This window comes from Symphalangus syndactylus, chromosome 7 (genome assembly GCF_028878055.3).
Source record: "Symphalangus syndactylus isolate Jambi chromosome 7, NHGRI_mSymSyn1-v2.1_pri, whole genome shotgun sequence".
NCBI classification, from domain to species: Eukaryota; Metazoa; Chordata; class Mammalia; order Primates; family Hylobatidae; genus Symphalangus; species Symphalangus syndactylus.
Genome location: NC_072429.2, coordinates 107,744,150 through 107,765,681, shown reverse-complemented (window position 1 = coordinate 107,765,681; position 21,532 = coordinate 107,744,150). Strand labels below are relative to the sequence as shown.

The following is a 21,532-nucleotide window of genomic DNA, read 5'->3' as shown; positions in this document are numbered from 1 at the left end:
GAAGTAACACTACATATTGTGTTACTAACCCAGTACGTGTCTGGTTAAATCAGATCTCCTTCCAAGACTTTTCTGAGAAAAGTGATATTTCAAATAGCATGATGTTGGGACATACAAGTTCTGAAATGTTTTCTCCTAGATGCCTAAACCAACAGTCTTTGGAGGGCTTGGAGAAGGCAGTGAGCCAGGGTGTGGTGCAGCAAACCAGTGCCTACAAACAGTGGGCCTTCAGTTTGCTTCTTGGGACCCCGATTGACTCAGAAAAGCTTTCTTCAACTTAGTTTGCATTACCTTGGAGATTACTTAGGAGAGTAAATCCAAAAATGGCAATGAAAATTTCATTACTCATCTCAGGTATCCATTTAGATTTTACTTTGTTTCATTTTACATTTAATTTTTGCATTTCCCCATCTTCTTGCAGTCTTCTGTAGGCTCCTGCTACTGTGTACATTCTTTCCAGGGTTCCAGGGTTAGTCATTGTGGTTTGCATACATTGAGTTGTCTATAGTACCTTTAATGTCCTGAGTTATGCTGTGGTGTGGAAACTATAGCTGTTACAAATAATAAATGATCTGTGAGTCCAGGATTTCTGCAAGAGAGAAACATAAAATAAATCCCTTTCAGGGAATAATATTAAAGGGAAAAATAGAAGACAGAGAGAAAGAGAGATTTTGTTATCAATTTGCCCAGTTTCTTGACTACCTCTGAGTCAGTTTCATCAGTGGGGGTGCTCAATTCCATCCTAGCACAGGGTAGGAAACGTTTATGTCCAAGTTAAGAACCAAAAAGGGAACTAAATAGGTTTTTCTCTATGCTAGCTTCAGAGAGTATCCCTGGAGATGCTGCTGTGACTGAATCCTGGCAAAGCATATTTTCCCTTTTATTTAAAACAAAAATTGGAATTCCTCATATTGTTTCATGTCCTCTCATATTTTGCAATCTCTACTGGAAACCACATAAACCTTGGTAGTAAAAGCAAGATTTGGCACATATTATTAAAATGTTCGTTTTTAGACAATCTCTTGTGAAACCAAGTTTTTCATACAACTTCTAGTTCACCAATTTTGGTTTTATTTTTTTCTTTCTTGTTATACAGCGATCAGTAAAAAAAGAAGCAGCAGGAGAGAAAATGAAGGGAAGTAATGGACCCAAATTACCTACAATTTCAATCTTTAGCAATGCTTTATGATTAGACGAGATAATGTTGTGTTGGTAGGGTTTTGAACAAATTGTAGAGCTCAGTAAATGTCTCATATTATTGTAATTCATAATGCCAGCCACAAAAGAAAATATTATTATGAATTTTTGTTCTCTTTCCCATATTTCATATGTAAAGTTTTTTTAATAAAAGGCAATTTTGATTCAGTGGAAAGATAACTGGCCTGAGAGTACAGAGAATTTAGTTTCAATTTTGTTATGGATTTTATGCATTTGTGTAATAGTGACATTTCTATTTGAATGTATTTCATAGCAATGGAATATTTCTTAACTCTCAAAAAGAAACTAAGAAGTCACTATTAAAAAACTTATAAACGAGTTTATTCTATAGAAATATCGGGGGAACTAGCCTCCAATATTTCAATGTAGGTAGGTTCTTTTCTATTTTCCCTAAGTGTCGACCAGTCTCAGAAATAAAGAGAAAGAGCACAAAAGACAGAAATTTTACAGCTGGGTCTCCAGGGGTGACATCACATGTCGGCAGGTTCCGTGATGCCCCCAAGCTGCAAAACCAGCAAGTTTTTATTAGTGATTTTCAAAGGGGAGGGAGTGTACGAATAGGGTGTGGGTCACAGAGATCACATGCTTCAAAAGGCAATAAAATATCACAAGGCAAATGGGGGCAGAGCAAGATCACAAGGCCAGGGCAAAATTAGAATTGTTGATGAGGTTTCATGTCCCACTGTGCACACATTGTCATTGGTAAACATCTTAACAGGAAACAGCGTTTGAGAGCAGACAACTGGTCTGACTAGAATTTCGCCAGGCCGGAATTTCCCAATCCTAGCAAGCCTGGGGGCGCTGCAGGAGACCAGGGCATATTTCATCCCTTATCTACAAATGCATAAGACAGCCCCTCCTAGAGTGGCCATTTTGGAGACCTCTCCCTGGGAATGCATTCTTTTCCCAGTGCTGTTCCTTGCTGAGAAAAAGAATTCAGTGATATTTCTCCTATTCGCTTTTACAAGAAGAGAAATATCACTGTGTTCTGCCCAGCCCTGCAGGCAGTCAGACCTTATGGTTACCTCCCTTGTTCCCTGAAAATCGCTGTTATCCTGTTTTTTTAGGATGCCTGGATTTCATATTGTTCAAACACACGTTTGACAAATAATTTGCACAGATAACACGATCATCACAGGGTCCTGAGGCGACATACATCCTCAGCTTACGAAGATGATGGGATTAAGAGATTAAAGTAAAGACAGGCATAGGAAATTATAAGAATATTGATTGGGGAAGTGATAAATGTCCATGAAATCTTCACAGTCTATGCTCAGAGATTGCAGTAAAGACAGGTGTAAGAAATTATAAAAGTATTAATTTGGGGAACTAATAAATGTCCATGAAATATTCACAATTTATGTTCTTCTGCCATGGCTTCAGCCAGTCCCTCCGTTTGGGGTCCCTGACGTCCCACAACATAGAAATAATCTTCTTCAAGTAAGAAATACTGGCAAAATTCAGTGAAAATTCTTCTTAAGATATTTTTCAATTATAATGAAACTTTACCAATTACCAGGGTACTGGCCAGTGCTCAGTTTTAGATACTTTAAGTATAAATTATTTAGAAAATTGAGGCATTTATAGTAATGAAAAGACAATTACTGTCATCAAATCTTATTAGGTCTTCATACTTTATCATACATGATTTAAATCAGTATTTTAGGTAATATTAGAGATAAAATAAAATCTCCCTTAAAGGAGGGTTTAATATTTAAATCACTGTCTCCTCTCCCAAAATAACCATTTTCTGGAAACTGATGTTTAAAATCTTACATATGCTTTCATACCATTCCTACATAATTATGTGTCTATAAATATTCTGCAATATTATTTTTCATGCCATTTTATGTATATGTTATCAGACTGTATATATCATTCTGAAAATAGTCACCATTCAACATTATTTTTATTTGATTTATCCATAGTACATAGACTTACAGTTCATGTATTTTAATTTCTTTGTGGTATTCCAGTGTATAAAATATAGAAAAAAATGTTTATACATGCTTTAATGAACATTTAGATTGCTGCCTAAATTTTCAGCATTATGAACAATGCTGCAGTGATTAATCTTGTGTATATCATCATGTGCATAAATGTGAGAATTTATCTAGGATACATATGTAGAAGTGAAATTTGTGGGTTGAAAACTATGTACATATTTAAACTTGCTAGATATTGTCAAATCCTTCTCCAAAAGGTCTATACCAGTTCCAAATCTCAGTATTTTTATATGATGTCACAGGTATCTTGCTTCATGTTTGTGATACTATTTGCATTAACAGACTTTACTTATTTGCCCATCTGGGGTTAAGGACATGCAAGTGGGAAGCAGGGAACTGGCATTCTATTTTTTATTTAATTTCCATTTCTTTCATTACTAATGAGGTAAAGCATCTTTGAATATGATTATTGGAGTTTGATGTTTCTCTACTGTAAATTGCTTTGGTCATAATGTTTGGCCATATTTCTATTGAATGGATTTGAGTTGCAAATATCATTTTTCAGTTAGTGGTTTGTCTTTTATCTTTGTTTATGATCTTTTGTGAAACAGAAAGTTTAATATTGTAAATGTAACAACTTTTTGCTTATAGATTTTGCTCTTTGTGTCTTATTTTGTCACCATTTCCTTCCTGAAATCAAAAGTATATTTTCAATATGTTCTTCAAAAAGTTTTAAAGATCAAGTGTTAGGGCCAGGTGTGGTGGCTCATGCAAGTGATTACACACATGTGCTCACTCCCAGCACTTTGGGAGGCCAAGGCAGGTGGATCACGAGGTCAAGAGATTGAGACCATCCTGGCCAACATGATGAAACCCCATCTCTACTAAAAATACAAAAAGTAGCTGGGTGTGTTGGCACATGCTTGTAGTCCTAGCTACTCGGGAGGCTGTGGCAGGAGAATCACTTGAACTTGGGAGGCAGAGGTTGCAGTGAGCCAAGATCGTGCCACTGCACTCTAGCCTGGTGACAAAGTGAGACTCTGTCTCAAAAAAAAAAAAAAAAAGATCTAGCATTAAGTCGTTCATCTATCTGGAATTTAATTTAATTGTAATGTGAGATATGTCTAATTTAATTCTTTTTCATATTGATAACCACACATAACCATAGTTGGCATTACTAATCAATAAAGAAAAGCTATATCACCCATAGTGTTTTGATTAATACTATCATTTATCATAGTATTTGTGGTTAACATTAGGATTAATGTGTCTTTTTCTTTTTGATTAGTAACACCAACTGTCATGACATTTTCATATTTTTATGGGTACATTTCTGTGTTCCCTATTCTGTATCATTGCTTCATTTGCTTATTCTTTCACCCATACAAGACTATATGATGAAAGACTTATAAGTCTAGCTTTACTAGACTTAAAATCTGAGGCCCTGCCAGTGTCATTTACTTCTCTTGGCAGTATACTCTTTTATATAAGTCTTACGATCAGCTTGTCTATTTAATCCAAAGAAAAACTTTTAGGATTTTATAATAAAATGCATTGAATTTATAGATCAATTTGGAGAGAAATGATATCTTTAAAATTTTGCATCATTATAACCATGAATATTTATTCCATTCTTGTTACTTAGGTCTTCTCTTACTGTCTTGGTTATTTATTCTTTTTTATTGCAGAATTGTATTCATTATGTAAATATCATGTAATTTGTTTGCTCATTCTCCTGCTAATGGACTTTGGGTTCTTTCCAGCTTTTGTCTATCATAAATAAACCTGCTGTGAACATTTTTACATGACTTTAAGTGGACATAAGCACCTGCTTTTGTTAGACACATACTCAAGGGTATAATTGCTTAGTAAAGGGTACATGTATGATTAGCTTTCGCAGATAGTGCAAAATGGTAGATGTGCATATTCAGACATTTAATAGCAATATAAAAGACTGCCAGATGGTCTAAAACCTCAGCAACTTTGAAATTATATTTTTAATTTTAGCTATTCTGGTGGTGAGTATGTCTTTGTATCCTTTTTGTGGCTTTAAACTTGTCTTTGATTACTAATGATGTTGAGCACCTCTGTATATATATAGCACTGATTTTATTACCCTCTTTTGTGAAGTATTTGGTTAAGTCTTTTGCCTTTTTTTAAAAAAACTGTACATTTTTCCTTTTCATATAGTTTAGTATGCATTATTTATATATCTTGGATACAAGCTTTCTGACAAATATATGTATTGTAAATCTCTGCTCCCAATCAGTAGCTTTCCTGTCTAGTATATTAAGTAGTGTAATTCAATAAACAACAAAAAATTTATTTCATAGCGATTTTTTTGTCCCATTTAAAAAATATTTGCTTATCCCAAGATCATGAAGATATTCCCCTTTTTATTTTAAGAAGACTGATGATTCTACTTTTTACATCATGATCTATTTTGATTGTATTGATCTATAATCTAAGGTGTTGGGAGGGGTCAAATTTCATATTTTAGCTATTCAGTTGACTCAGCTCCATATTTTGAAAAGACCACCTTTCCCCTCTGATTGGTAATGGAAACTTTGTTGTAAATCTGTTACTAAACATGTGGAAGATTTGTTTCAGGACTCTGCCATTCTGTTGATCTCTTTCTCTATTCTTGTATTGGTTAGACTGAATTCATCCTTCATCCTTCAGTCAACCACACTAAATTAATTACTTTTCATTTAAAAATAATCACTCTATAAGTAGAGTAAATCTATCAGATTTTCTCCTTCTTTGAGATTGTATTGGTTAATTTAATTCCTTACATTTTCTTATACATTTTAGAATGTTAATTTATACATACGCAACAGTTTGGATTACGATCAAACTAGCATTGACTCTACAGATCAGTTTGGAACAAATAGACACCTTTAAATATGTAGAATATTCTATTACATGAACATAGAATACCACCTCATTTATTTTTGCCTTTTTATAGTTCTCATGGAAATATTTCATAGTTTCTAATGCAGAGGTCCTTTATTAGATTTATTCTTAGATATTTAATATTATTTGATACTGTTTTAACTGAAAGTTTAAAGTTTTACTTTTCCACTTGTTATATTAAAAATGATTATTTAATACTGACTTTGTATCCAGTAATTTTGATAAATAATGACAGAATATTCTGGTAAATAATTTCTTCTTCTCCAATCTTAACATAATTTATTTCTTTTTCTTACTTTGACTAAAACCATCAGTGAACCACTGTGTTGATGAAAAAAGCCAAATTCTGTAAAATATTTCAAGAGATTCTGAGCCAAATGTGAGGACCAGAAATTATATACATATATATATATATATATTTTTTTTTTTTTTTTTTTTTTTTTTTTTTTTTTAAGACAGGTTCTCATGCTCTATTACCAGGGCTGGAGTGTTGTGGTGTGATCATGGCTCACTGTAAATACCCAGGCTGAAGCAATCATCCTTCTCAGCCTCCCAAGTAACTGGTACTTTGGCATGCACCACCATACTTGGATAATGTTTATATTTTTCATAAATATGGGATCTCACTAAGTTGCCCAGGCTGGTCTCAAACTCCTGGGCTCAAGCAATCCTTCTGCCTTGGCCTCTCAAAGTGCTGGGATTAAAAGTATGAGCCACTATGCCTGGTCCTATATGCTAATATTTTGTTTTTATTTATGTTCATGAGAATTAGTGGCCTATACATTCTCATTCTTATAATGTCTTATTAGATTTTGATATTAGCATTATTCTAAGTTGGGAAGAATAACAAAATAAGTTGGGAAGTATTTCTCTTTTCTTATTCTTTGAAAGGATTTGTATAAAACTAATATTGTTTCACCAGGGACAGTTTTTCTTGTAGGAAGGTTTTTAATTACAGATTTAATTTCTTTAGCAACCAAAGTTGCCTATCTGATTTTTATTTCTTCTTTTGTCAGTTTGGATATTTGACATTTCTCAAGAAATTTGTTCATTTCATCTCAGTTGTCAAAGATATCAACTTTTCATAATACCTTCTTATTCTAATATTCATGATTTGAAAAGAGTAATGTTCCTGGGGTATTAATTATTTTTATAAATGTTAAAATAACTAACTTTTATTTTATTGATTGTCTCTATTCTATGTTTGTTTTCAACTTCATTCATTTCTAATTTTACTTTTTTAGATTTCCTTCCTTTACTTTCTTTGGGAATAACTTTCTCTTCTTTTCCTAGCTTCTTGAGTTGGGTGTTTAGATAACTGATTCTCTACTTCTTTTCTAATACATGCATTTAAAGCTATAAAATCCCTCTAGGCACTATTTTTGCTACATCTTACAGATGTTTGTAAGTTACAATTTTAGTACAAAATATTTTTAATGATAATTCCATACAAAATAATTTTCATGGTGATTTCCTATGTTACTCATAGGAGTTATTTAGAAGCATGTGTCTTAATTTACATGCACTTAAAAATTTCCATTTTTCTATCTGTTGTTGACTTCTAATTTAATTCTTTATGGACAAAACCTGCATTATATTTGAAATTTGTTTCTTCAAAGTCTTCTTTGTCTTATGTTAATATATATGTGCCATCTTTCTTTTGGTTAGTGTTTGTGTAATATATATTTTTCAGTTCTTTTATATTCCATTTTTTTCTTTAATTGTATTTTTAAATTGTGTCTCATAAATCACATATACATTATTTCTTTTTAAAATCTAGTTTTACAATCTTATTTTCTAATTAGATTATTTACACTCATCACATTTAAGGTAATTACTGATATGCTTAAATATGTCAGGCTATTTGTGTCCTATTTGTCACATCTGTCATTTTTGACTGTATTAGTTTTCTATTGTTGCGTAACAAATTTCCACAAACTTAAGCATCTTAAGACAACGCCCTTTTATTATCTCACAGTCTTGGGAAGCAAAAAGTTTAGGAATATGTTAGTCGAGTCTTCTGCACAGGGTTTCACCAGGCTGAAATTAAGGTATTAGCTGGGGCTATAATTTCATGTGGGGATCAAGGACTAGTAGATCTAGATGTTACATAAGCTGTACCTAGTATGGAATCTAACAAAATGAGATTATCATCTTTGGAAAGTGGGGGTTAACAGTGGGGCTGGGAAAGGAGCTATGCCTTGGAGATCAACAGCTCTGGGTTCAAATTCTAACTGTGGTGTGTATGAGTTTTAATTTCATCACCTACATAAAAGAGAACATTTTACTTATTTTACAGGATTAAGAGATTAAATGAAATATCTGAAAGAGACTGCCATCTAGCTATATCTCCTAAGCATCTATATTTATTATTAAGCATGAAAACTCAAACATATTTCTGAGACAGAAGAATTATGAAAAAATATTCAATGTTTTGAAAAGATGTTGAGGTGAAAGGAAAACAGTCATGTCCAGTAGCTTCACTTGATAATGAGGGTGCAGTAGTGTGGTTAATAAAATTGAAAAGATCAGGAAAAAGTCACAGAAACTGCTTTAGTTATTTCATTTATTTATTCATCCAATATTTGTATATATGTGAGAGCCTACTCTGAGATGGGCATCTTTCTAACTGCTGAGAATACAGTGGCGAACTAACCAGGCAAGGACCTCACCCTTTATATAGTACGGCATTTCCTAAAATATATTGACTGAGATGTTATGATTCCTACAAATTAATAAATGAGTAAAGGATTTCAAAGTCAAATAAATTTGTGAAGTTTTATGTTATGCGAAGTTTTATGTTTGCTGTAGTAGTTCTCAGAGCCTTGAATATGCAAATGAAAATTGTGAATCTATAAGAATTATAATATGTAGCATTTCCAAATTTATTTTACTTTAGAGCTTCTATATAGAGGAACACATACCAATATCTTGCAGGAGACAGTTTGAGAAATACTCAGTGAAGCTTTAAGTCAGATTGAATAAACGGATTTATAAAGCAATATTAAAGGCTTGTCAGTATTTGGGTTTCATTCATTGGTAAGGGATCTAATCATGAAAATTGTATGATGTTATTAGGCACAATTCCACAGCTTAACAAAAGGCCTAGAGAAAATGGGCAGCTGATTTGTCTAGGTCTAGAAATTGATGAAGTGATTATAATAAAATATGTAGGTGTAACAAAATCCTAGAGGCTTGTGAAATAAAGATAAATCAGTGAGCCATGTATCCAGCCTGGATAAGGAGGAAAGCAAAGCCTCAATAATTTGAGAGAATAATGAGATATGGAAATATTAGAAGTATAATGCATATTGCTTAGAAGTAAGAAAATGTGGAAGAAAATGATAGTCAGAGAGACACATTTCAAGTTTCAAGATATCAGATGTGAAAAACTGACGAAAAGTGATGACATTGTTTAGGACATAACTGTGGATTCATTGCTAAAGTGGAATGCAGAGAAGGTAAAAGCATTATGAGTCCATAGTATATAATGGGTTGTCCATTTGAAGAATGAAGTTACTTAAGCATCTAGAAAATTATGAAGCAGAAAAGAGAACTGTGGTCCTGGCATAAATAATTTATGCATACTGGGTAGGCACCTGGAAATTGGTGGAATTTTGACTTTTAAAAGTTAAATCCGAGTGTGGTGGCTCACACCTGTAATCCCAGCATTTTGGGACCTCGAGGTGGGCAGATCATTTGACGTCAGGAGTTCAAGACCAGCCTGGCCAACATGGTGAAACCCCATCTCTACTAAAAATACAAAAATTAGCCAGGTGTGGTAGTGGGCACCTGTAATCCCAGCTACTCGGGAGGCCGAGGAAGGAGAATCGCTTGAACCCAGGATCTGAGCCGAGATATCACCACTGCACTTTAGCCTGGGCAAAAGAGCAAGACTCTTGTCTCAAAAACAAAGTTAATATGTGGTCTTTGAAGTAGGCATGGTGGAACCAATGTGAAAATCTAATGGCTTTGAATGAGACAGTAGGAAGCAAGGATATTGCCAACCTTTCCTTAAAGTCAACAGATTTAACACAAGTAGGAATGCCTTTACATGGAGGTTCCACGGGCAGTACAATATAGAGAAGAGTGGGTCTCTAGTTCAGATAAACACAGGTTAGATTCCTGACTCTGATGCTTACTATGTTACAGTCTTACTTAAATATGTAATGTCTGTATGAATTCTACATTCTTTCACAGACACAATATTCCCATCTTATATCCTTGAAGGCTCTTCTGAGGAACCACAAAATTGTATAAATCTCAGCATAGTTCTTCACACAGGACTAGGCTTTATACTGTGAAAATGAGAGCCATATTCTAGAAAAATATTTGAACTTGTGTGAAGGTTATGAGCCAATGATAATAGAGGCAAAATTCTGAGATATGGGTTTGATTGTCATGGAAAAGATGGGAAAAGACTCTGGATAGAGTTAATTCTTTTCAAATTTCTACTGAATATTTGTGGGAACTTTGGTCTAAAGTGTAATGATGCATTTTAAAAATACTTTACCAAGGTAGAGATTGCCAAACTTGATGATAATAATAAAAATGAACAAAATAATGGCTACTATATATTAAGATCCTGCTAACTCTATGAAATAGATTTTACCACCCTATTACACTCTTTATGCATATGAGAAAAACAAGAAGTGAAATGACCTGCACAAAAGCATAGAATTTGTAAATTGCAAAGCCATATGCCCTCTCATATCAGACATGCAAACATGTATAGATTTACATAGATATACACATATTTACATGTGTTGAAATATGTATGTGTTTATGTGTATGTGTTTATGGGTATATACACACACACACACACATATATATATACAGAGAGAGAGAGAGAGAGTACATTAGAATAGACCCACCAAAAAGAACTATCTCTTTTTAAGTACTATTTAAAAATGTATGTACCAAACATAAAAACTTACTGCACTTGATATTTTGGCATACAAGATGAGGGAAACACAACAGCTCAAAAATATTCTATAAAGCCAGTTATTGTAATCAATAACACAAATGTTCAAAACCCAAAGATCTAAAAATTTAAAATAAATATGTCAAAGAATGTAATGTGAATCTGGATTCTATAAGACACAGGAATCTGATTTTCAGGTTACAAAACCTTCTAGTATATAACCATGGGATTCAATGGTCAGGGCAAACACATCATGAGAAAGGATGGTTTTACTTTAGAAGAAAAGATCAGGGAATCAAACATGGAGCCTTGTCATGACTAAAACAAACCAAAGTGGACATGGGGCAAACTAAACCTCTTTTGTTCAGAGCGATATGTCCAGTGCCTAGTCAGTTCCTGGCACCTTGTAAGTTTGTTGAATGAAGTGAATGAATGCCTAAGAAGAAAGAGCAGAAGCACAAGAACTGGTTATTGATGACAGTAAGGAAGATATTACATAGAACTTGGGTGCTGAGGCACTTGTATCTACTTTTGACTGTCTATGCTTCATTTCTTTATTTGTTGAGTAAATCGTTCCAGAAGAGCTTGACCATAAATCAACAGCACTATTCTCTCTTTATTGACAGATATTCACCAAGTGAAGGGGAAAAATAACTTTAGAGCTGGAAAGTCAACTGCTACCTAAAATCCATTTTGAAGGAAGGGACATTACTCTTAAGTCTTGTCATAACAAAGAATAAATGTAGCATAAAGCTACTCCTTGACTCACCAAAATCTGGGATATATCAATAAATGACTTGTCTAGAAATTTTGAACTGACAAGACCACTGAATTATTATCATGGGTTTCTGAAATTCCAACAAACTTAGGTCATGACCTTAAACACTCTGGAAGGAAACATCTTTCAAGACTGAATGGCTCACAAATCTCAGACTGTCTGCTTTTCCCCAATTCCATCCTATTAACTAAATAGACAAATGATTATGGTATTTACAGATTTTTATTCATTTTGACACAACTGAAATATCTCCATAGATATCTCCATAGTGTAGACCAAAAAACCCACAATCGTCTCTCAGTAACAGGAACATGAGTAAACAGACTAGAAGCCTGGTTTTTGATCAAGCACACTGTTATTAAATGGTGGGTCATGGGGCATAAAATGTGTTATCACACCAGATTAGATTTTAAATTTTACAGCCTCACTGAAAGTACTTTCTACCAGTCCAATGGTCAGGACTAAATGTGTTTGTCACACAAGGATGAAGGGCAAAATTGAACTATATTTCTGAATCACCAGTCCTAAAGGCTGTTAAACTAAGTCTCATATTACATTACCTTATATGACCTAGAAATGCAATCTGATTCAGCAATGCTTACTAAGTACCTAATCTGAGTCCTCAACACAAGCCAAACTAATTATAATACGTTGCAAATATAAGCATAAATAAAGTTTCAAGGAGTGACTTATTTCAATTTTTAAAAACTGAAAGACTTCCTTGCTGTAAGTCACTGATATTGTCTTCTGAGTTGTAGAACTGAAAAATACCACCAAGAAGTCATTGTGTACAGTCTCCTGCCTTTGTGGACATGATATATTATTATGACTTACTTGAGATGAAGAAACAAAAGCCTGAAAAGCATAAGTAGTTTTCTGAAGATTATGTGAATACTAAACAACAAAATACAAGGGTAGAAGTTAGGTCCTCTTATTTCTTGGTGCAAAATTTCTTCCTAGATTCCATACTCTTTCCCATAGAATTATACATGTGAGAGTGAAATAGAGTCCAAATGACCTGAGGTATAATTGTATAAGTACTCATTTATACATTTCTGCACAAGTCTGACTGTCCAAGTTCTGTTTAACTATGACCAGTTGAAGATTTTCATATGTGAAAGGTGAAACAGCAAAAATCATACAGCTTAAATTATTTTTGTTTGCAAATATTATGCTTCAGTCAGTTAAGAACTAGAAAGAGAAGTAAGAACAAGGGTAAAAATTGTTCTAAAGATAGCCATAACTAGGTAGAGAGAAGGATATGGTTAGTTTGTTGTCCATCGTGAGTTTTGTTTTATTGAGGTTATTATGAAGTAGATAAATTTAAAAAAATATATGCATAGCATAAAATATTCATTTTGACCCAACTGAAATATCTCCATAGATATCTCCATAGTGTAGACCAAAAAACCCACAATCGTCTCTCAGTAACAGGAACATGAGTAAACAGACTAGAAGCCTGGTTTTTGATCAAGCACACTGTTATTAAATGGTGTTTAAATGTTATTTAAACAAAATATTGCTGAGTGAAATTAAAGGATACCTACATAAATGAGAAGATATAACATATATTTTCCCCAAATTAATCTATAGATTAAATGCAATTCTAATCAAAATCCCATGAGTCCCTTTTTAGTTCAAAAATGGCAAGCTGATTCTAAAGTTCATTTGGAAATGCAAAGGAGCCTACACAGCCAAGATAATTTTGAAAAAGAAAAAAATGAGAGGACTTGTACTACAAAGCAACAATAATTACAACAGAGAGCTGTTGGTAGAAGAATGCACTTATAGATCAAAGAAACAGAATAGAAAGTCTAGATACAGACCCAAAATATATAGTCAATTTATTTTTTATAAAACTGTTTAGCTATTTTAATTGAGAAAGTATAGGTTCTTCAACAAATGATGCTAGAACCTGTGGATATTCATATGGAAAAAAATGAACCTCACACATTCATGAAGATTAATGAATCACTGACTATACTTTTAAAACCTTTGCAAGCCATTAATAAGAAGACAGCAGGCAATTCACAAATGTACAAATGGCCAATGAGCATTTGTATACAACATCATTAGTCATCAGATAAATGCAAATTGAAACAAAAATGAAATACCCCTACCAGCCATGTAAATGGCTAAAATTAATATCAAAATAAAGAGAAAAACCTTAAAGCTCCTAGAGAAAAGTTATCTGACAAATTAGATTTCCCTTCATCTTCACCATAAGACCAAGATTTCTAACTTGTTCCTCATTGTATTTCCAGCACTTAGCAGAGGGTATGAAATGCAACAGTAGACTCAATAGATAAGAAGTGGATGAATGCATGCATGCCTAAATGAATATGTTATTAGAGTCATCTATCATTGTAGCAATATGCAATATCACAGGAATCAATATCATCTTGTTAAGTCACATTTTCTCACACATATTTTGGTTGCAAACATATATTTTTAAATTTTCAGTTTTGAGATTGGTATGTTCCCAAGTTCCATAATAAACTGATACTAAATTTGTTTGACCTGTGGATGCTTTCCAAATCATTTCCATTGCCTGATTGAAACAAACAGAAATTTTCTCTCTGATTAATAATAGAAATGTCATTGTTGAGTTTTTTGACATTTATTCCATGTGTTTAAAAGAGTATGGAGAGTTTGGGAAAAGATAAAGAGATCATGACCACATTTACATCCAACCTCTTTTTTTCAAAACTGCATAACCTAATCCATGTGAAGTGGGCTCCATGTACCAGGTTTGGACCACTGAATTTAGAATGAATTAATCTGTTCCCCAGGGATTTGTAAAAGTTGATGAGAGATTCATAAGCCATGAGGGCAATTTGATGTACAATAGATTGGAAAGAAGCAAAAGTCAGTTTCTGTCCTGATAATAAAGAATGAAAAAGATTGGGAGAAAGCCACAATGAGAAGAGATGATGGGATCTTCTGGTGATTCTAGTCTTTTCATGAGGCTGAGCAAGATTTTTGCCCTTGCATTCTATTAGATTATTTTGTACTCCTGTAATATGCACCCCCTTCCCCAACTTTTTACTTTAGCTAATTCTAGAATGTTTCTTTGGCTAGCTCCTCCCTTGACTCCTGGACACACACACAAACACACACACACACACACACACACACACACTCCTCATAATGCACTGCAGTATAATCCCTAAGAATGTCTAAGTACCTTTTAGCATGATTCTCCCAGAAATCTGGGGAACTAATCTTATTCTAGTTTCATAGTAATAAATGTATGAATGCACTTCTCTAAAGTTGTTATTGCATGGAATTGAGAGTGATGGATGAGGAGCCTGTTCCAGCCTCAGTAGTCTGTGTGATCCATTGGCATTCAGTCTATATGATATTACCTTAAGCTTGACTAGCTGCATGAGGCCCTGAAATGGTGGTCTCTAGTGTGTTTCTAGATCAGGCTGCATCCTGGGCTGCTCCAATTATACATATAAGGATGGGCTTGCAGAAAATTAGTTCAGAATCTGGTTGGCCCTCACTCATATATTATCATCCACAAACTATTCTAGACATTGGATCTATGATCATATTTCTTCACTATTTTCCACTTTTTTTGGATCCTTATTGCAAATTATTTCTGTATCATTTAGATGAAAAAAAATCTTGGCTTAACTTTTTCATCTCTGTGGTATTTTCTGGAAACCTAGGTCCAATTTTCATATTTGTCACTACACTAAACACACTTACACATAAAGAGAAGTTTGCCCTTCCAACTCTCAAGGTAGGCAGTTCATGAGGCACCCACTAAACCTCACCATGAATTTATTACATGTTTGGGATCTGGATTTAACAGGTAAGTTTCACCAATGCCTTCCTTGATCCCCAAAAGGAGAATTAAACTCATCATTGTTCCCTCTTCTATGCCATCCTATATGTGCTTCTCTTTTTGTAATTATGTGTTGATTTTATTTATTTGTCTTTTCTTCTCAACTGTGAGAGTCTTAGGAGCAAGTGATCTGATCTCATTAATATTTGTATCTCTGTGCCCTATCCTAGTTCCAGCCATGTACATTGACATTCAACAAATGTTTGTTTCATAAATAATTGAATGAATGGATGGATGAATGAATGCTTGACTCTTCACACAAATTCAAAGACTAAAATCATGAGACCGTACATGTCTAATTTCCATAAGAAGAGTCTCTAAATACTGTTTTTACTACTAAAATCAAATCATTGTCATAGGCAAGGACCAAGCAATACTGCTTTTAACAAAGGGATTAACAATGTAAACCTTCCTCTAGTGTAAACTTGTGAGAAACCATTTAATGAATCATGAATATATAAATGTATATGTGCACATTTGCTGTGGAAGGGATATTGAATTCTCATTACGGACTTCTTGGGAAGCCTGACAAAGAGACTAATTTTTCCTCTGACACTGAGGTAAGGTGTGTATGTGAGAGATGGATGAGTGAAAGAGGATAGAAAGGGAAGGAAGGAAAGAGGGGGAGAAAGAGACATTATGTATATGTATTTTTTCCCTGTGCATGCAATCCTGTTAAATCAATAGTTACTAAAATCAGAGTTTGTTGTTAAATCATAGCAAAAAACCACCATTTTGTCTATCTGCTACAAACTAATAGGAAAAAATATGCAATTTATTATTCTAAGAGGTGAAAGTTATCTTCAAAACATCTCTCTTACTAATCATTAGAGGTAATTAAATTCTCATAATGATGCTCTACTACTTGTATTGTTCTGGCTAAAGATGAATCATAAAATAAATACAATTGACAATGTAGGTCAATAGAGTTGGCTGTTCAGTATAACAAGCACCAAGTTAATGAATCCAAGGGCATAGATGTCGCCCCCTTGCAAGCCTAGTAGCATTGTTTTTTGTATGACTGAAGCTGCTCTTCCCTGTGCTGTAGTCAGACTGTATCTGCATATGTTGAAATCATTTATTTCCTTTTAGCACCAATCTCTTACGTCCTTCTTATCTCCTTTCTGCCTTTCTTTTTTCTGTCTCTCCATTTTCTGTCACCTACATCTATCATAAACTAGGTACATTTTTAGGCTAAAGGCTTACAACAAGAAATAAGACAATGTGTTGTTTTTTTTTTCAATATCCTGAGTCTAGCTAAGGAGAAATGCAACAAACACTTGTTAACAATGTAATTTGATAGATGCTTTTAAAGTGGTGTGTACAGAGGAGGAAATGCCAAATTAAATACAAAGGGGACTAAGAAGGCATCACAAAGGGAATTCCCCTTGAAATTTGTCGTGATAAGAGGAACTTGAAGGAGTAAATGCTCCTCTAAATATTTTATAACTATATTCTTTTGTATGTTATAGGTATATATATATATATAATATATAAAAATATATATACCTATATACAATATGTGTATGTGTATATATATACCTATATATAATATGTGTGTGTATATATATATAATATGTGCATATATATATATATATATATATATACACCATTTGGCATATATATGTGCCAAATGATTAAATGAATTAATGTTCTGCTTAGAGAATATAATAAAGTGTATTTCAAGGACATGGAACAACTTGTCTAAAGGCAAAGTAGCAAAAGAGAATTTGGCAAGTACATAATGGGCCAAAAATGACAAGAAAAAAATGAAAATATTTGATGCTTCATTTTAGGATTATAAAAGGAATTTTAGGAAAGGATTATACATAATTTTCGATGGTATTTTAAAAAAGTGAAAGCTATGATTTATATTATTTGTATGATCAAAATATTTCACTCTCTTTTTTTATCTTAGCTGTATGCCAATGTTGTATTCTACTTTTTTCCTTTAGTTTTATAGCAAAAATATTTTCTAGATTGCTATAAATTCTCCATATGATTACTTTTCATATGGATGCCTAACATTACTTTGAGTTTACTGATCACTTAGCCATTGTTCTTGTTTTATCAATATTAGAATTAAATCCTATAACAAATCCTATATCAGCATCTTTCAATTTCTGGGTCAGCTGAGAAGCAGCAGAAGGATGTCTATAATTTAGTGTGGGCTGCATTTATACAGGGCCAAGGAAGCCAGATCTGGTTTGCACTTTCCCAATTTCTCTGAGGGTCACTTCATGCTATGAGAAGTTCTGCAAAAGAAGATTTAAGCACCTTCGATCAACTCCCCAACCCAAATCACATTTGGATCAAGATTTCTCCAACTGTGGCCAATACTGTCTACCATAGTAAGCACTAAAGTTAGTGACCTAAAGAATTTAGTGGCCCACTCCAAGGGAGAGCTAGTGGACATGTTCCCTCCCTCAATGCTTAAGAAAGATGCTGAAGGGAAGGGCTCCGAGAGATGCACTGGAGAGTCCTGCCCAGGGCAGCCCTACACTGTGTACTTTCCTCAGCTCAGCATTCTGAGGAGTTTATAAGAACAGCAGGGGTAGCAAGTGTAATGGGAAGCCCCAGAGAAACTTAGAGTCGTAGAAAGAAGATGGTGATCTTGGAGCAAGAAAAGGGCAATGGTGAACAAAACTCTGGTGAGCATATGAGAGGTTCTAGAAAACTCCTGTTCAATTAGGAAGTACTGGAGGCTGATTGGCAGAGATTCAGCCAAACCAGATGCAGAGCAAAAGCCAAGAGAATAGAGGAAACCCAGAGCACTGACAGGGTAGGAGCATAGGGTAGGGTTTGGCAGGAAGAAGAGAGGGTTAACATGAAGGCTTAGTGGAATTGTAAGGGTTCTAGTACAAATTGGTTTCTCTAGTCACTAAAGGTTTCAAAAAAAGGTTTATTTTTTTCTCTTAGTGATGTAATGTAAAAAGAATAAAAAATGATTACAAATAAAGTTTGATACAATCAGAGTCTCAGAACATCTGGGTTGGGATTCTTCTCTAATAATGTTTTGATTGTTGACCAAAGTTTGAGCTGGGCAATGAAGGCTGTAGGTAGACGAGAGAATTAGGTGCTATTCTCCATTTGGAAATAATCCTACTGTTTCCCAATAATTTACTTGGCATTTCTTTGCCATCTCTTTTTGTTTGTTTTTGGGATGGAGGTTGCTTCCTCCAGACATCTTTCTTCTGATATACACCAATGGACATTTCTATCATATTTTCCCATCATACCCCATATGTATAATAGCACTTATCACACTGTATTAGATTTGCCTGTTTGTCTTGTACAATCCTTTTAGGGCTGTGTTAGTTTCCTAGAGCTGTTATAACAAAGTATCACTAACTGGCTGGCTTAAAACAATGGAAATGTATTCCTTCAATTCTGAAGACTAGAAGTCTGAAATCAAGCTGTCAGCAAGGCTTTACCCCACTCTGAAAACTACAGGGGAGAAGCTTTTGTTGCCTCTCCAATTATAGCTCCTAATGTTGGTTTACAGATGCCTCAGTTACAGATACCTCGGTCTCAGCCTCTGTCATCACCTGGCCATCTTCTCCCTGTATATCTTTCTCTTATGAAGATGCCAATCATATTGCATTAAGCGCCCACTCTACTCCAGTATAAGCCCATCCTACTCCAGTATAAGGGCCCACCCTACTCCAGTATAATCTTAAATAACTTTATGTCTCCAATGATTGTATTTCCAAATAAGTTCACGTTCTGAGATACCAGGGGTTAGGATTTCAATATCTTTGCAGAGAGGTGGAGCTTGCAGTGAGCTGAGATCGCGCCACTGCACTCCAGCCTGGGTGACAGAGCGAGACTCCGTCTCAAAAAATAAAATAAATATCTTTGCAGAGGAGGGGTCCACAATTCAATCCGTAACAGCCAGCAAGGATTATGTCTACTTCGTCACTTTTACTTTTGTATCTTTAGTAATTATCTCATTGCTGAGCTCACAGAACATGTTCGATAAAATTTCAATGAGTAAGTGAATGTGTAAATACAGAAATTAGGTTGTACTAAAAAATCCCTATTCTGTTCCGGTATAAAAGAAATTTACGTAGGAGCGTAGCAGATTAAGCTACAGGAACTTCAAGGCCCTTCCACCTTCACAGTTCTATGATTCCTTTGTCTCAATACTAATCTGGTTCCAGCTATTTAGAAAAGACCTGTGAACAGCAACTGCTCACTGATTACATCTCTTTAAACCCCAAATAGACAAAATTAAGTGTCATAAAGAATATTTAAGTGCGTAGAATTGTATACCTATTGTTTGGAATTTTAGAGGATTTCAAAGGTCTTCATCCTTATACTTAATTTTAGGTGATTTGCTTTGGGGCTACTCCGGGACAGGAGCAAAGAGTCGGTTTGAGTTGTATGACTGACATCTTCTGGCTACAGTGGATATTACAGAAAGACTGAAACTCCACAAAGGGTAATAAATGGAATCACTCTGGTTTTAACATTGAAAAGGAAAAGAAAGGTAACCTTATATGTGGAAGTAACAGAAAGCTATTAATAGATAGACAAATTCATTTTTTTAGAAAGAGTGACTATATAGCCTAAGAAATATGTAGAGTTCACCAGAATTGATTTTTGCCTTGAATAAGAAAGTGAAGGAGATGAAAACATAAATGCAAAGAGCATTCAGGAACAGAGCACGAAGAAACAGATTGATCAGAAATGTTCTTGATGAAAGACTAGTGCTTTGGCTTTCTTATAAAGAATGTGCGTATGTGGGAAAGCTATGAAAGAGGTTCTGGAATACTTTCGCAACTTGACTATTGTTTTGCTGTGCCCCAGACAAAGGTCTGGTAGGACTTTCCATCTGTACTTCTGCCATTTGTGATTGGCTCTCCTTGCTCAGTTCTAGGGACGCTGTCAGAATAATTATTCATTCCTTCATGAAAAACGTGCTGTGCGTGTCCTTTCTAAACTTCAAATGTGTTCTCTAGTGTATTGTTCTCCATCTCACCAACCTGTTTCTTTTCTTTTCCTTCCTTCCTTCCTTCCTCCCTCCCTCTTTCTTTCCTTTTCTTTTCTCTTTTCTTTTCTTTTCTCTTTTCTCTCTTTTCTTTTCTTTTCTTTCTTTCTTGACACAGTCTTGTTCTGTCACCCAACTTGAAGTGCAGTGGCACGATCTCGGCGCCCTGCAACCTCCACGTCCCAGGTTCAAGCGACTCTCCTGCCTCAGCCTCCTGAGTAACTGGGACTACAAGCGCCCGCCACCACTCTTGGCTAGTTTTTTGTATTTTTAGTAGAGACGGGGTTTCACCGTATTAGCCAGAATGGTCTGGATCTCCTGACCTCGTGATCTGCCCACTTCGGCCTCCCAAAGTGCTGGGATTACAGGAGTGACCCACCATGCCCGACCTCTCCAACCTGTTTCATTTATCTTTTCTTGATGATGTAGTGCTCCTACTACTTACCTGCTGGCCACATTGTTCCTGACTACTCTCAATCCTGAAAAGAGGACATGTAGCTGTGTTAAATAATTTGTTTTTTATCTTAATGGTAATTGGGTACCGTTGAAAGATATCAAACAGTGAGGTAACAAGATCAACTTTGCATTTTACAAAGCTCAATCTGGCTTCAGTATGGACAGAGACCTGGCTTGGTCCCCTATGCAGTTGCCAGGAGGGAGACGCCCTCACTAAATTACCTCCATGTTTGCTGTACTCGGTAGAAACAGAATTGCTGTTTAACTGTTAACACTACAGCATAAGAGAATGAAGCAATCTGTTTTCACATATTCCTGACAAGGAAAAGATTATGTGGTGTTATTTGTACAAACAATATTGTATATTAGATATGGAGGAAATGAAAAAGAATAGGTCATCCATATGCCCATAGCCTCAGAGTAAAATAAAATATTGACAATGTAA

At 34.6% G+C, this 21,532-nt stretch overlaps 1 long non-coding RNA gene across 2 annotated transcripts in view; it reads left to right on the top strand.

Annotated features, from left to right (window-relative positions):
• LOC134737174 (uncharacterized) overlaps positions 1 to 21,532 on the top strand; it is a 49,837-nt gene that overhangs the window by 4,255 nt on the left and 24,050 nt on the right. For both annotated transcript variants that reach the window (XR_010121819.1, XR_010121820.1), the window contains exon 2: positions 19,971 to 20,082. This is a non-coding gene — a long non-coding RNA (uncharacterized lncRNA). The remainder of the gene's footprint in view (positions 1 to 19,970; positions 20,083 to 21,532) is intronic.